The sequence below is a fragment of the Symphalangus syndactylus genome, chromosome 2, assembly GCF_028878055.3.
Source record: "Symphalangus syndactylus isolate Jambi chromosome 2, NHGRI_mSymSyn1-v2.1_pri, whole genome shotgun sequence".
NCBI classification, from domain to species: domain Eukaryota; kingdom Metazoa; phylum Chordata; class Mammalia; order Primates; family Hylobatidae; genus Symphalangus; species Symphalangus syndactylus.
Genome location: NC_072424.2, coordinates 145677570 through 145694280, shown reverse-complemented (window position 1 = coordinate 145694280; position 16711 = coordinate 145677570). Strand labels below are relative to the sequence as shown.

General features: G+C 46.3%; 1 long non-coding RNA gene across 1 annotated transcript; it reads left to right on the top strand.

Annotated features, from left to right (window-relative positions):
• The first annotated feature begins 15046 nt into the window (after positions 1-15046).
• LOC129463649 (uncharacterized) lies at positions 15047-15723 on the top strand. Its single transcript, XR_008651267.2, has 3 exons — positions 15047-15182; positions 15317-15447; positions 15603-15723. It is a non-coding gene; the product is annotated as an uncharacterized lncRNA (long non-coding RNA).
• Positions 15724-16711: the final 988 nt, after the last annotated feature.

Sequence of the window (16711 nt, the reverse complement as noted above, 5' to 3'; positions counted from 1 at the left end):
GGGACAGTTCTTGTTATGTGTTATTTTCACATGTGCCCAGACTCAACCCTTCCAGCATGCCTGTCCCTAGCGGAAGGGTCTCTTGCCTACCAGGTCCGCGGGTCACACTTTTGTTTTCAGGTTGTCTAGGACTCATTAAACTTGAGAATGGGCTGGCTTTTCCCTGAATTTGGATCTCAGAAAACCTCTAACATTTGTGCTATTCCACTTCCTTCGACTGATCACAGTGCTTCCGCCGCTGCCAGGCGGCTGGGATCGACACCTCTTTCTTCCTGTCTCCTCCTACCTGCCGCTCCATCACACTGTGTTACAACTAGTCAGGCAGCTGCCTCGGCTCCCAAGCTGTGAGATCCTGCAAGAGATACCACATTTCGGTTTCCCCAGTGTCTGGCATGTTCCCTGGCACAGACTAGGCTTGTCTATAACTTCTGATGAAGGTCTAAATGGCGGACCGAAGAGGATCAGAAAGCTAGATGTCACTGTGAATGACCGTGTTAGATATAATCACAGGGGATACGGAATTGAACTAACTCTTGAAGGATGGGTAGGAGTTTGCTCAGAGCAAGAGAAAGGAAGGTATTCCATCCACAGAATAATGGCCCATCGAGGTAGGAACTGAATGCTGGTCCATCAAAAGCTATGCATGACCAGAACAGAACTGAGTAGAGGGTAGAGGTTCATACAGCTACATGCATGAGGTCAGACCCAACTGTGGTGAGTCTTAGACTCCAGGAAACAAAGTCAGGTTTTTATGAGCAGCAATAGGGAGTCGCTATATTATCTGCAGTCATCCAGAGAAATAAAACCAATAGTATGTGTAGATATAGATGAGTAAATTACATATAGGTGTGTGCATGCGTGTTTGTGTGTGTGTAATATATGGGGGGAGGGAGACAGAAGGGGAATGCTATCAAGGAACTAGCTCATGCAGTATTGGGGGCTGGCAAGTCTAAGATCTGCAGGGCAAGCCAGCAGGCCATAGACTAAGGGAAAAGTTGATGTTGTAGTCCTGAGTTCAAAGCCCCTATGGAGGCAGAATCCTTTCTCCTCTCAAGGCCTTCCGCTGACTGGATGAGGCTCAACCACTATAGAAGCCCATCTGCTTTACTGAAAGTCTACTGACTTAAGGGTTTATCTCATCTAAAAAATGCCTTCACAGCAACATCAAGACTGAGATTGATCAAAAGCGGGGTAACATGGCCCAGCCAATTGGACACATAAGTTAAACCATCAGTCACTATACGTTCTTGAGCCAGGGAGTAATAGCAACAATAAAACTTTAGAACTGGAGTATACTGAATGTGGCTCTTTAGGAAGAGTTCTCTAACAGTACAGAGTTTTATCAACAGCATCATAAAAATACTTATTAAATCACCACTATGTTTCTGGCACCACCCTAGGTCTTTGCAGCAAGGGAGGTTCTCTCTTCAAAGAAAAGAATAAGCAGATAAGAAATTATAGTCAATATAAGTTGGAATGGACAGCTCAGTTCATAAATTATCCGCATGCTTTTCTTTTTCCTCCTTTTGATATGTCCCCCCCTTTAATAGCTTCAAGAAGGGGAGGACAGAGAAATTTAAAAGATTTTATCAAAGTACCATCACTACTGGTGACCTTGGCATGTCCACTTCAATGAAAGATTGACCAGATCAGAATTTAAGATTGAAGAAGTTTGTTGTTCATGATAGCGCCTGCTTTCCATTAATGACTCCTGTCTTATTTTATAACTCATAGGTAAGATTGGTGATAGTAAAAAAAGAACAATAAATCTATGTACCATTATATCTTGCCTTAAGTGTATAAAAATTAAGGTCATGAAAATAAGCTGCACTGTAAAAGGACATATATAAAGAAAAACAAGGCAATACTACCCAGTGACATCTGAATAATGTCTATCTCTAAGAGAGAGGAAAAATGCAGGAACAGGAAGGTGGCTTTCTAGGGTGCTGGAATGTTCTTCCTCTGTTTGTTGGTTACATACATGTTCATTTTATTATAGTTTTAACTGTACATATATGCTTATACTTTAATGTTTGCTTATAATTTAAATTTCCTTCCAAGCTTTGAGTTTCTGGCTCCAATTTCTTGTCTACATTCTAACTCGAAAGGACATTTTTCATGTCCTTTCAGTTGTTAAATTCAGTATTTTGTAATTTTAAAAGTGGAAGATTAAAATAAAAATAGTGCTGTTTTGTCTAATACACATGCCTAAAGTGGACTTGCTTTACTCTTTTTTTTTTATTATTATACTTTAAGTTTTAGGGTACATGTGCACAACGTGCTGGTTAGTTACATATGTATACATGTGCCATGTTGGTGTGCTGTATCCAGTAGCTCCTCATTTAACATTAGGTATATCTCCAAATGCTATCCCTCCCCACCCCCACCACCCCACAACAGGCCCCAGTGTATGGAAGCCAGTGTGGCGATTCCTCAGGGATCTAGAACGAGAAATACCATTTGACCCAGCAATCCCATTACTGGGTATATACCCAAAGGATTATAAATCATGCTGCTATAAGGACTTGCTTTACTCTTATCGGCCACCTCTTAACAAACTAACAGGTGATAAAAGTGGCTTAAAAATAGTAATAAAAAAGGTACCCATCCATGGTAAACATTCTCAGAAAACTACTAATAGAAGAAAACTTTTTCAACTTCATTAGAAATAAAGCAAAATAATTGCTCCCATCACTCTTATTCAATCAACATAACACTAGGAGTTTGAGCCACAATAATAAGACAAAAAAAAAAACCAAGGTATACAGAATGAAAAGAAAGAAGTGAAGTTGCATCATTTTGCAGATAATGATTATTGACATAGAAAGTCCCAAGAGATCTAAAAAACAAAACAAAATCCTGTGGAACTAATAAATGAGTTTAGCAAGGATGCAGCATATAAGATAAATATGCAAAAATCAATCATATTTCTAAATATTAGTGACAGACATGAAAACTAAAATTTAAAACACAATACAATTTATAATGACCTCAAAGAAATAAAATGTAACAAAACCTAACAAAACATGTACAGAATAAGTATTCTGAAATTATAAAATGCTGATGAAATAAATCAAGGAAGACCTAAGTAAGATCTGTGAAGATGCATACCATGTTCATGGATCAGAAGACCTAACATAGTAAAGATGTCAATTCTTCTCAATTTGGGTCATAGATTTAATGTAATTCCTATCAAACTTTCACCAATAATTTTTGTAGACATAGAGAAGCTTATTCTAAAACTATATGGAAAAAATATAGGCAACTAAAACTATATGGAAAGCACAGGCAACTAAAACTATATGGAAAGGCAAGAGACCAAGAATTACTAAAACAATTTCAAGAATAAAAATAAAGTGAAACTCTATGTGATGTTAAGCCTTACTCTATAGTTAGAGCAGTATGGTATTGCTGGAGAAATAAATACATAGATCAACGGAATAGAATAGAGAACACAGAATTAGATCCATAAAAACATGTCCAACTGATTTTTGATCAAGATGAAAAAAACAATTCAATGGAGGAGGAACAGCCTTTTCAACAATAGTTACTAGAGAAATTGGACAAGTACAGGCAAAAATTAAATTAAAAGTAGAACCTCAACCTAATTTCATACCTTTTTCAAAAAATTAACTCATATTTTTAAGAATCATGGACTTAGCCCATTTATGCCTAGTATTCCATTATCAGAACACTAAGCACGTGGGAGTTATTTATATCCTACTGCTCAAGGTCATTGCCAAGGTCTGATTGCAAAAATTCAAAAAATTGCAACCTTGGGTATAAATGGGTTAAATGTAAAACCTAAAACTATAGAACTTTTAGAAAACACATAGAACAATATATTTTAGAATTAGGATATTATGAACTGAATTGTGCTCCCCACCTTTAAATTCATGTGTTGAAGACCTAAACTCCAATGTAATTGTATTTGGAGATAGGAGATAGAATAAAGTTAAATGCAATCATAAGGGTGGGGCCATGATCTGATAGGATTGATGTCTTTATAAGAAGAGGAAGAGACACCAAAGCACTCTCTCCTCCCATAACACACACACACAGAGGAAAGGCCACGTGAGGACACTGATGATGCAGCCATCCATGATCTGAAAGAGACACCTCACCAGAAACCAACCCTGCCGGCACTTTGGTCTTGGACTTCCAGCCTCCAGAACTGTGGGAAATTAATTTCTATTGCTTAAGCTGCCCAGGCTGTGGTATGTTGTTATGGCAGCCCTTGTAGATGAAAACATAAGGATAAGCAAAGAGTCTTAGATGTAACACCAAAAGTATGGTCCACGGAATGAGACGCTTTCACTACTTACCCACTGTGTCTCTTTAATGTTTATACTATGTACATATACTACTTATTTAAAATAAAAATAAACTGATTTTATCTTAACTATAATTATTAATTATATGAATTACAATTATATTATTAGCTATAATACTTATTAATTTTATATCAAATTCTGATGTAGAAATTAGTCATCTGCTCAAATGTTTCATTGTGGACTAATGACTTTTTTATTAAACTTTGTTGCTTAATAAGTTCATTTCTTTTTTGTTGGGTGTCTCTCAACCCTTTTGTATGACATAGTCATTTGCCTTTCTTAAAAGGTTCACAGGCTGGGCATGGTGGCTCACACCTGTAATCCCAGCATGTTGGGAGTCCAAGGTGGGCAGATTGCTTGAGCTCAGGATTTCGAGACCAACCTGGGCAACATGGCAAGACCCCATCTCTACTAAAAATACAAAAAATTAGCCAGGCATGGTGGTGCATGCCTGCAGTCCCAGCTACTCAGGAGGCTGAGGTGGGAGGATTGCTTGAGCCTGGTGTGGGCGGGGGCGGAGATTGTGGTAAGCCAAGAATGTACCACTGCACTCCAGCCTGGGTGACAGAGTGAGACCCTGTCTCAGAAAAAAAAGAAAAGCTCCACGATTCTAAAATACGGTCATGATACCATCACCACTTCTCAAAAGAATTATTTTAAGAAAAAATGTATCTTTCTCTGTACACTGGAAACTATAAAATATTCATAAAAGAAATTGGAGATAATAATAAATGGAAAGATATTCAATTTTTATGCATTGGAATAAATATTGTTAAAATGCCAATACTATCTAGAGTAATCTATAGATTCAAGACAATCTTTATCAAAATTCCAATGACATTTTTCACAGAAATAGAAAAAAAATCCTAAAACTCATATGAAACCATAAAAGACTTCAAATAGCCAAAGCAATCTTGAGAAAAAAGAATAAAGCTAGAAGCATCACGTTTCCTGATTTTAAAATATACCACAAAGCTTTCATAATCAAAACAGTATGATATTGGCATAAAACCAGACACAAACCAGTGGAATATAATAGAGAGGAAAGTAATAAACTGAACTTCAACAAAGGTGCCAAGAACACACCTTGGGGAAAGGAGAGTCTCTTCAAATAAATAGTGTTGGAAAAACTGGATATCCACATGCAGAATAATAAAATTGGACTCATATCACACCATATACAAAAATAAACTCAAAATAGATTGAAGACTTAAAAGTAAGACCTGAAACTGTAAAACTACTAGCATAAAACATAAGGAAAAGCTTCTTGATGTAGGTCTTGGCAATTAATTTTTGGATATGACTCCAAAAGCATAGTCAACTAAAGTAAGGGTATACAAATGGGACCAAACTGAAAAGCTTCTTCACAGCAAAGGAAACAATCAACAGAGTGAAGAGGCAGCCCATGGAATGGGAGAGAATATTTGTAAACTATACCTAATTAACCTAATAAGAGGTTAATATCTAAAATACGTAGGGAACTTAAAACTATAGGAAGAAAACAAATAATTTAAAAATGGGCTACGGACCTGAACAGGTATTTCACAAAAGAAGACATACAAATAGCCAACAGGTATTTGAAAATAACACTCAACATCACTAATCATCAGGGAAATACACGTCAAAACCACACCAAGCTATTGCCCCCACACCTGTTAGGATGGCTATGATGAAAAAGCTATGCATTGGGGAGGATGTGGAGAAAAGAGAGCCCAGCACACTACTGTTGGGAATGTAAACTAGTACAGCCGTCATGGAAAAGAGTATGGAGGTACCTCAACAAATTTAAAATAGAGTTACTATATGATCCAGCAATTGTACTTAGGAGGATATATTCAAAGGAGAAGAAATCAGTGTCTTGAAGAAATACCTGCACTCTCATATTTATTGCAGCATTATTCACAATAGCCAAGATATAGAAGTGACCTAAGTGTCCAAAGATAAATGGGTAAAGGAAATGTTGTGTACAAACATAAGAGAATATTATCCAGCTTTTAAAAAGAAAGAAATCCTGTCATTTGTGACAACGTGGATGGAACTAGAGGATATAATGCTAAGGGAAATAAGCCAGTTACAGAAGGACAAACACTGCACGATCTCATGTATTTGTGGAATCTGAAAAAGCCAAGCTCACTGAAGAAGAGAATAGAATGGTGGCTATCAGCGGCTGGCCAGGGCGCTGGGGGAACTGGGGAGGAGTTAGTCAATGGAGACAAACTTTCATTTATGCAGGCTGAATAATTCTGGGAATCTTATGTACAGTGTGATTACTGTAGTTAATAGCAGTGTATTATATAGTTGAAATTTGCTAACAGAGTAGATCTCAGATGTGCTCAACACATACACAAAAAGATAATTATATGAGATAGATGTTTTAATTAGCTTGATTGCAGCAATCATTTCACAATTTATACACATATCAAAACATCATGTTGTATGCCTTAAATATATATAATTTCTATTTGTCAATTATACTTCCATAAAACTGGAAAAAAAGAAGAAAAAAGTATCTTTTCATTGGTATTTTTCCTGTTTCTCTGAATCCTGAGATAGGTGGCCCTTAACTCCTGGTCTGTATGAGGCCCACGTGGATACTGATGAAAAGCCTCACCCCCTGGGAGGCCTCGTGCAGGAGGCTGTGACTCAGTGCAACTGGGCCGAGCGAGGCGTCTTCATTTAGGGCAAAGGGACTTCAAGGTAGACTCTGCAAGAAACACCGAGCAACTGTGTGGCTTGTGTGTGTGGTGGGGGGGGGAGGGGGCACATAAGTAAACGGCAGGCAAGCCACAACATCAGCCCCATGTGCAAGGGGAGTCCCTTGGTGTGACCCGCTCTGTGTCCCCAGCAGCTGGGGCAACGTCGTGGACACTCAAAATCTACTTGTAGAATTAATGAAATAGGAATAAATCACTAGGGGAGATATAAAGTCTCAGCCTCCAAGGTTTGGAGAATTCCTGGATGGAGCGTTTCCAGCAGGAGCACTGCAGCGACTTTGGGAGGCTGAGCTGGGAGGACTGCTTGAGCTCAGAGGAGTCAGAGACAAGCCTGGGCAACATAGAGACCTCATCTCTACTAAAAATCACAACTTCTGTACTCATTCTCCCCTCATGACTGATTTCAAGCTAACCACTTGCTCACGACACTCCTGCAAATGTCACTGTCAGCTCTTGGAAGCCAGGACGGCTGCTGTGGCCGTTCTGACTGTGCTTCACAACTTGTCACTGACGGCGCTTTCCTTAGAGAAGGGTGGAGGAGATCATCAACAGGCTGGGTGGAAAGGAGCTCACCAGGCCAGTGCTGCGAAGTCAGATTCGGGCCTTTGTCTCCACGTATATGCAACGTCAGTGTGCACATCTGCTCACATCTGCTCATGTTCCTCTTACGCAGCCTTTGGGAAAGGGACCCCTGGAATGGCGTACTTTCTGACAAGTCCCAGACAGATACTGGGACTGGATTATCGTGTAGACTGACAGGGCCCTGCATCCTCTAAGTCTTAAGAGTATAGGGCTAGAAAGTAGGTAAATCGGGGATCTCAGTGCATTGCAGAGAGGAGGGTACTGGACACCCCTCAGGGGCCAGGGTAGACTAGGATGACCCCTCCAGCTGACATTGGAGCTGAGGATTAAGGATGAGCAGAAGTTTCCAGGTGGAGAAGGGAGGCAGGATATTCCAGGCAGAGAAGCATATGTGGGCTAATTGTGAATAGATTTGACTATTGGGATAGAGTCGCAAACACATGCTATTATATGCCACTGGCCTCATAATGCAGAAGGCACTCTGCCCCTGCTAGAAACGGCAACCCCGCCTCCCACCTCTCATTCCTTGTTTTATACAGAGAGGGGTGGATGGATGCCCACGAGGCCACACGGAGAGGGGCCAGCCCCCACAGTGCTTCCTGGAACAGGGGCAACTGAGGGCTCGGCAGTCCCTTACAAGCGAGGCCAAGTGGTCCTAAAGCCTGGCAGGGCCAGGGAAGAGGCAGGGGAGGAGGAGAGACTGAGTGCTGGAGCCCTAGAGTAGCACAGGAAGGGGGTGCCTCAGGCCTTGGCCCCCAGGCCTGTCTCATCTGACCCCTTGATTTGTCAGCCTTCCCCTCTCTCCCTTCCCCAGCCCTATAGTCTTAACACTGAGGACAGAAGGCCCTACCAACCTACACAATCACCACGTCCCGGTGTTGATGGGGGACATGTTAGAAAGTACGCTGTTCCAAGGGTTCACTTCCCAAAGGTCACACAAGAAACACATGTCCTGCTGTGAATAAGAGGCGCTTGATCTTAGCCAAAAGGCCGAGAAGCAATCTGCTGTGAATAAGACGATAGCCCTCATCTGATGGTGGAGGGATACATCCCCTCCCTCATTCTGCCCCTCTGTCTGCCCCTCTGAGTTGGGAGTTTGCTCTAAGGGAGAGAAAATGCAGCTAAAAATGGGGCAAAATTCACTTCTTTCTGGTATGCCATATGATTTTTACCCAGGCAAATCTTTGTGTTCAATTTTCTCTCTTTCGATCATCATCGGTGTTGCATATGCGTTAAGAGACAAAGGCCCAAATGTGACTTTGCAGCACTGGCCTGGTGAGCTCCTTTGCACCCACCCTGTTGAGGATCTCCTTCGCCATCCTCTAAGGAAAGCACAGTCAGTGACAAGCTGCCAAAGCTGCCGTCCCGGCTTTCAAGAACTAACAGTTACATTTGCAGGAATTTCGTCAGCCAGTGGTTAGCTTGAAATCAGTCCGGAGGGGCGTATGAGTACCGGAATTTGTGAATGCTACAAACCTCAGGCCTTTTTTTCCCCCAGAAAGCCACTGCTAAAGATTTATGCTCACCCACCGCCAGCACAGCTGAGCGTGACAGGCCTGGAGGAGAGCAGTGGGACAGGGGAGTGGAGGGAGAACGGCCAGGCCAGGCCCTGGGGAGCCTGGGCAGGGAGGGTGCACGCGAGCTCTGTGCAGCATGGCCACCCTCAGCTCTGCTTTGAGTTATAGGCTCACTCTGGGTGCTGGGTCCTGGGGGTCCAGGCAGGAGTCAGTCAGGGAGGTGCATTTATTTGTCTTCCAGGCACGATCTGGTGATCGCATGGGTGAAGACCCAGGAGGGGAGAAAGAAAGGCAAGTGGACGCACCTGAGAGAGCCTCCAAGTTGCTGTTGGCAAGGCTCACCGAGGATTTAATTAAGCGCACAAGTGAGAAGGAGAACTGGTGCATGGCACATGGGGTTCTGGCTTAGGTGGCTGAGTGGGTGGGGTTGTCTTTTACTGAGACAAAATGGAGATGAAACAAATCTGGAAGGAGAAGCTGGAATTAATGTTTTGGGCAACTGTCATTTGAGATGCCAGGTGAGCAATAGCGTATGAGACTAGAGTGCAAGGGCAGGGCTGGACATTAGGCTGGGGAGGGAGCAGCAGAGAGATGAAATCTGCGAGTGCATTCATCCACACAGGCCGGAGAGCCTCGGCCATGACCCAGAGCCCCACCAAACCTTCCTCCTCTAACTAGGGTAGAAGTGGAGCTCACAGGAATCCAGGAGCAGTGCCTCTTTTGAAAATAAAGGTGCTGCCTTCCCTTTGAAATGAGCCTCTGGTGGAGATCTTCGACTTACCCAGAGGGGTTTGGCATCCCCCGCCTTCCCTCCTCCGCGTGAATTTGCTGTCTGTCTCTGCTCCTTTGTCCCCTCTCCCCCTCTCTCTTCCTCTTCGCCCTCTCAGGAGGCGCAAGTGCATTTTTTGGCTTTAGACAACAAAAAACTTCAGAAGATGTTTACTCCCTCCTAAAATATTGGCAATCTCCTTGGAATCAGGCTTGAGCTCCCTGGGGACTTGATCTACTTCAGCCCACGCTTCAGAGCATGTCCAGAGAGTGGAAATAAGGTCTGCTCCACCAGATGTGAATAGCATTTCTGTTTCAGCCTAGCATAGCAAATGCATTTAGAAAAAAAGCCAGAAAAAAACACTTCTTCACTCTTGGTCAGCCAGGCAGCACGTGCCAGGTGCACAATTTTACCTTTCATCAACAAATGGCGAATTCTTGGCTCCTTTTACACCAATTTTGCCTCTTCTTCAGCCCACCTGGGACGTGCACAGCTTTTGACATGACTTCAAGTAAGGTTGCTTTGCAAAATTGATGGGCATTTAGGATGAGAAAGACAGGATTCACCAGAGCCAATTGTACACTGACAGCTTGCTGTGTCCACACAGCTGAGCCCGGTGGTGGGAGCAAGCCACAGGCCTGGCCACGGGCCAGCACAGTCCGGCTGTCTACACTGCAGCAGCCCGTGTGTTTGCACTAGGGTTTTAGACTGATTTGATGCTCTCCTTTGCTTCTTCATGGGGAAGACTATGCCACAAGGCCCCTGGCAGCCCCGGGGCACCCCCTGCCTGTGTCCTTTCAACACCCAGCGCAGCTAGCAACAGCCAGAGGCTGTGACATGAGGCTTTCTTCAGTGAATCCAAGATGATGCCAATAAACAGCTTCCTTCCCAGCAGCCTCCACAGTTCCCTGGAACACCAGGAGTGCCCGAGGCCCACGCTCAGCCAGGCCAGGAGCTGAGAAGTGGAGCTCCAGCGCAGGCTTCAGGGCAAACGGGCCCGCGGCTTTGGCAACACTCGGCATCTCTTTGTTTTCATGGCACCCTTCAAAACTAAATGCTAAATTACCCCTGGGCATTGAGTAACACCTCTCTTTGTCTACAGATAGATGGATGAGGTGATGGAGGCAGTTAGAGAAACCAGCTTAAATAGAAAAACTACATTTTAATATGCGTAAGTCACTTCAGCCCCTAATGTTTACCTCTGTTGGGTTATTCGCCCCATGAATTCCTTACACATACAGGAAGGCACCGTCCGCCCGTTTTTCTGAATCTCAGGTGCAGCCATGTCTGTGTTGATCCACTGCAGACCCGCCGAGGGCTGTGTGACTTCCCTGCGGCCGCAGAGGCTCTGCACAAACGCCGCAGGTGGCACTGAGTGTGGGCTCACAGGTGAGCCCAGGCGAGCCGCCTGTCTGCAAGATGAGGGCTTGGATGGAGGCACCCCAGGCTCCACCTTCGATGGCCTTGTTTTCCTCCAGCTATCAAGGAGCCTCGTGGTAAAGCATGTGTGGTTCTGGACCAACTTTTCAAACATTTGATAAATATCTAATGAAGAGTTCGTGTGCCAACAAAGGGTGGTATTTTTATTATAAAGGTGTACTTTGTCTTCACTGGGAGCTCATAATAGAATTCCAGAGCAGGATGCGTGTGGCATCACTGCCTGGGGGTCTGCCAGAAACGTCCAGGGAGTCCAGGAATGGGTCCAAAGTGTGAGCAGGGCGTCTGGGGGTGCTCTGTCGGTGCGGGGGCCGTGGCTGAACAGGCAGGCAGGCACGTGGGCTGTGTGTTCTGAGAGGCCTGCCCAGCGTGTTGGGAGCCCCGGCATCTCAGAGCTGGGTCTGCTGGCTCCACTCCCCATCCTCTGTCCTCCTGCGTCTGCGGCGAGAGCGCCCGCGGGCATGGTGTGCAGGTGCCAAGCTGGGACAGGAAGTCCGTGTGGGGTCCCAGCCTCCAGTTGTGGGTCCCTGCTCTCTGAGGCCACTTGGCGAGGCAGCGTGAAGCTAGACACACTTCATGCAGGCGTGAATGCTTGTGTGTGACTGGGTTAGGACCAGGCCCACAGAGACTCCGTTTCCTTTTCTATAAAAGAGACCATCGCACCTGTCTTGAAGCGGCGACGTGGAGCTGAGATGTGATCCCTGCCCCTGGTCCAGCGCATGGTCACTGCCCAGTAAAGGCCGATTCCTTTCCATCCCTGGTGACCACACACTGTCCCTCTAGGGAGTCTGTGCTGTCTCTCTTGGGGTGCCAGGCTCTGGTCCGCTCCAGGGTGGCAGTCTTCCCACAGGAAGCTTCAGCGCCAAGGCTGACACATCCCAGGGCTGGGGGTGAGACTTAACCCTTTCTGAGCACAGACCACAAGGTAGGCCACCCCATCCAAAGGGAGAGGCAAGACCATCAAGGCAGGAAGCACAAGCTGGAGCTCCCACCTTGGGTCTAAGTTCTCCTTTGGGCTTTTAAAATCCCACACTCTGAAGAGGGAGCACCCTGTCCAGGATTCCCTGACCTTGAGATCTTTCTGTGGGTGGTCACCCGGCACCTCCCAGCCCTCCACCCTCATCCCCCTTCCTCCCTCGGGGAGAAGTGAGCCTGGTTTCCACTACACTGTGCCCTTGGCTCAGGAGGGGAATATTCTGGAAAAGGCTGATCCCCTCTCCAGCTGCAAATGTTGTGCTGCTGTGACTTGTTTTGCCTCACTGGAAGCACTGGGCACCGCCTCCCATTTCTGATATTCAGAGCACAGTGGTATGGACCAGATGCAAACTTTACTTCTTAGTGGAAAGACCACAGCTGCTCCGACGGTCGTGGGGTGACCCCCCGTCTCCATGCTGCCGTGTGTCTCCGTTAAGTATTTGCTGTAAGCAGAGCAGTCAAGTCATGGTGGGAAAGGCATGGAAGACATTCAAGAGGAGCCTGAGAATGATTGAAGTTCCAACTTCTTGTGAACACACAAGAAAATGTTTACATGACAGTATGTCAGCAACTGTGAGTGATATAGTAAAGAAAAAAAAGAAACATATCACTTAGGGTGTGTAGGGGGATGAATAGATTTGGGCGAGGTTGATTAATCAGGGGAGGTTTCTGAAGGAGCTGAATTTTGAGCCGGGTCTTTAAGGAACAGACGTGAATTGGCAACGCCAGGAGTACAATGCGGACATGCCAAGATAAACAGAGCCCTACACAGTGGGTCCTTAATATCTCTATTCTCTCTTTGTGTGTGTGACTTCCCACATACAAAACAGAATCTGTGCTTTAGTTAAGTTTACTCACAGACTCTCATTATAATCCTATATTCAGTGACTCATAACTTTCTGAAAACTTTTTGGCTGAAACTATTTAGTCTTGTGTTTTGTTTTGGTGTTTTCTTGTCCCAGAAAGGTGATTTTGTGTGACTGTTTAAGACTGAACCAAATTGTGTTTTATTTTTGAGTCATGGGAGAGGGTATTTAAAAAACAGTCTCTGCCCTACAACGTAATTTTTAAGTGGTACGGCCAAATTATTTAGATTTCATATGCTTCTGAAGAATGTCTGGGTTATTCCTAAGACTAGCCTGGTTTATTTGTGGACATGATCTTTTTCTATAACCATCAGAGAGCTACAGATGCATCATTTTCCCCCAAACACTGATGATGCATCTTCAAGACCGTAAGTCTAGTTGATTTTACGAGGGTGAAAATGCCTCACAGGTCTTATTCAGCGCTGGTAAAAATGAGCGGGGATATTTTAAAGGACCTGGTTTACAGAGTCAAGTAAGGCAGACTTTCCCCAGAAGTGGCTTCGGTGGCCGTTGAGGCATACAGACCAGAGCTTGGGCATTTCTGACCTCAAGAAGTCAGTTCTCAGAAAGCTTCTGCAGGGTGATCAAGAATTCATCCATCTCTTTCTTTCTCCCAACCTGCACATCAAGACGCTTGGAAGGAGCCCGCTGTAGATTAGGGAGGAAGAGGCCACCTAAAGAAGGGAGGGAGTTTTGTACCCTGGACTCCCTGACGTCTGTCGGACAGACCCCGCGGTGTTTCTGAAAGAGGAGGGGTGTGTGGAACCCCGTGGACAGGAGCAGACAGAGACGGAAGCATGGTTTCACTTGCCCTACACAGCTGATCCCTGCCAGACCAGGGGCACTACCCAGGCCTAGGATTTCTCAGTCTAGGACCACGGTTAGCAAAGCTTTTTTTTAAAAAAAAAAAAAAAGCAGAAAAAGCTGCCGTAGCAGCTCCTCTCTACAAACCTCTTGTGTTAAGAAAAGGAAAATATTCACAATGATGTAAATAGACTTAACACTACTGACCTGGACACGTACAAATGGTTAAGGTGGGAAATTTCCTATTATTTTATATGATGTGATTTTTACCACAATTAAAAATGTTAAAAAGGAAAATTCCCAGGCTGAAAACCTGGCAGCTTACCTCTCTTTATCTGCCTGAGGAGAACGGCCTCCCTCCTGCTGGACAAGCAGAGCGCAATTCTCCTCCAGACCCGGCTCAGGCCTCCGCAGCCGGAAGGAGGACTCCCTGGAGAGCGGGTCCACCTCAAGCAGTTCCTCTCCCCACCGCACCCACCTGTGCTCATGGCCGAGCTGTTACGCCATGTTTTTCGTGTTGTTTCTTGCATGTCCAGTCTATTTTCCTGGCTAAAGCGGTCATCTCCCTCCGGCAGAGACCTGGCAGCGTCTCCTCTGGAGCCTCTCCGGCAAAGCCCCCCAAAAACCCCACACCTGCGTACTCGCTCCCGCAGGGCCCGCCACGCTCACGTACACGCTCCCACAGGGCCCACGTCGCTCACGTACACGCTCCCGCAGGGCCCGCCACGCTCACGTACACGCTCCCACAGGGCCCACGTCGCTCACGTACACGCTCCCGCAGGCCCGCCACGCTCACGTACACGCTCCCGCAGAGCCCGCCACCCCCGCGTACACGCTCCCGCAGGGTCCCCTCCCCGCATACACGCTCCTGCAGAGCCCGCCACGCTCACGTACACGCTCCCACAAGGCCCTCGTCGCTCACGTACACGCTCCCGCAGAGCCCGCCACCTCCGCGTACACGCTCCCGCAGGGCCCGCCATGCTCACGTAGACGCTCCCGCAGGGCCCCCCTCCACGCCCGCCGACACACTCTTGTGGAATCCATCACATTAGTGTATACGCTCTGGCAGAGCCTGCCACAGTCACTTAAACCCTAAGAAAATGGAGGGCCAAGATTGTGGATTAAACCAAAGTCTACATTTCCTCTCTAAAAAAGGCCTATTCAAGTCAAGGGAATTTTTTAAGGTATGTGCCTACCAGGATGTGGGTGGCAGAAGAGAAAATGACACCCACAAACTTTTTGGAAAGCAGAGGGGGTTCTGAGCCTGCGGCGGGGGAAGCTGAGCCCCGATCTGACTTGCGGTAGAAAATTCTTCCAGGCTCAAGCTCAAGACCTGGAGACACAGCCACCTCCGGCATGTGTGAAGGGCCGGCTAAGCCCGGGAGTGCTGGTGAGGCTCTGCCTGGATGCCTCCCTGGCGCCACACCTAGGCCTCAGCGGCATCTAGAGGTGAGTCGATGGGAATGGTCAGAGCGAGGGTGGACAGGGACGCCAGCCGCCACGGGGCAGGGAGGTCGTGTGAGACCGGGAGGGGTGGGAGCCAAAGCCCGGCCTCTTCCCCGGCTTGGCTTCCAGAGCCTGGCGGTGAATTATTCACTTTCCAGGCCGAGGATTCAGAGCTCTTCCCCGGAACAGAGCTTGGAGCCAGGCAGGACGGACGACCTGGCCGAGGTCAAGGCAGGGACATTTCTCTTCACCCGCCTGGCTAAATATCAGAACCACACTGTCGCTATGAACACATTTTTATAAATATTTGAGTTAAATCGTTATTAAATTGCATATGATTCATTCCATAATTATGGTTCAGTACTTCTCGGTGAATCATTCAGTGATTAATAGTTTCTGGATTTAAAAGAAAACTTTCAGGTACAATCAGGAGAGATACCTGAAATACAGACCTAGAAAACCCGAGGAAATCGAGACCCCCGTCGCGGGGAGGACAGACGGGTCCCCTGGCCTGCAGTGCAGGCGTGCCCGGAACAAACCCTTTTCCTGTGGCATCTGTCCCAGGTCACATGCACGGACGCCACGGTGCCCCTCGCTGTCCTAGTTCACCTGCACAGACGCCGCGGTGCCCCTCGCTGTCCCGGGTCACCTACATAGACGCCACGGTGCCCCTCGCTGTCCCGGGTCACCTATACAGATGCCACAGTGCCCCCTTGCTGTCCCAGGTCACCTGCACAGATGCCACAGTGCCCCTAGCTGTCCCAATTTAGCTGCACAGACGCCATGATGCCTCTTACTGACCCAATTCACCTGCACGGATGCCACAGTGCTCCTCGCTGTCCTGGGTCACCTGTACAGATGCTCCGTACAGATGCTGCAGTGCCCCCTCGCTGTCCCAGGTCACCTGCACAGATGCTGCAGTGCCCCCTCGCTGTCCCGGGTCACCTGTACAGACGCCACGGTGCCGCTCACTGTCCTAGGTCACCTGCACGACACCACGGTGCCCCTCACTGTCCTAATTCACCTGTACAGATGCCGCGGTCCTCAGCTGGGTGCCAAGAATGTCCCTCCACTACAGCTTCTCCAGTTTCTCCTCTACACAAAGATTATAATCTCACCCTTCCCATGAGAGAATAGAGGAATGCAGTTTTCTGCAGAAATTGGGAAAAACAGTAATTATGTTTTACAACAATAACTGGAAAGGACGGTCTGGTGGATAACGTGTTTTACACCAGCTTCGAGGTTTGATCTACAGAGATGGCATTTT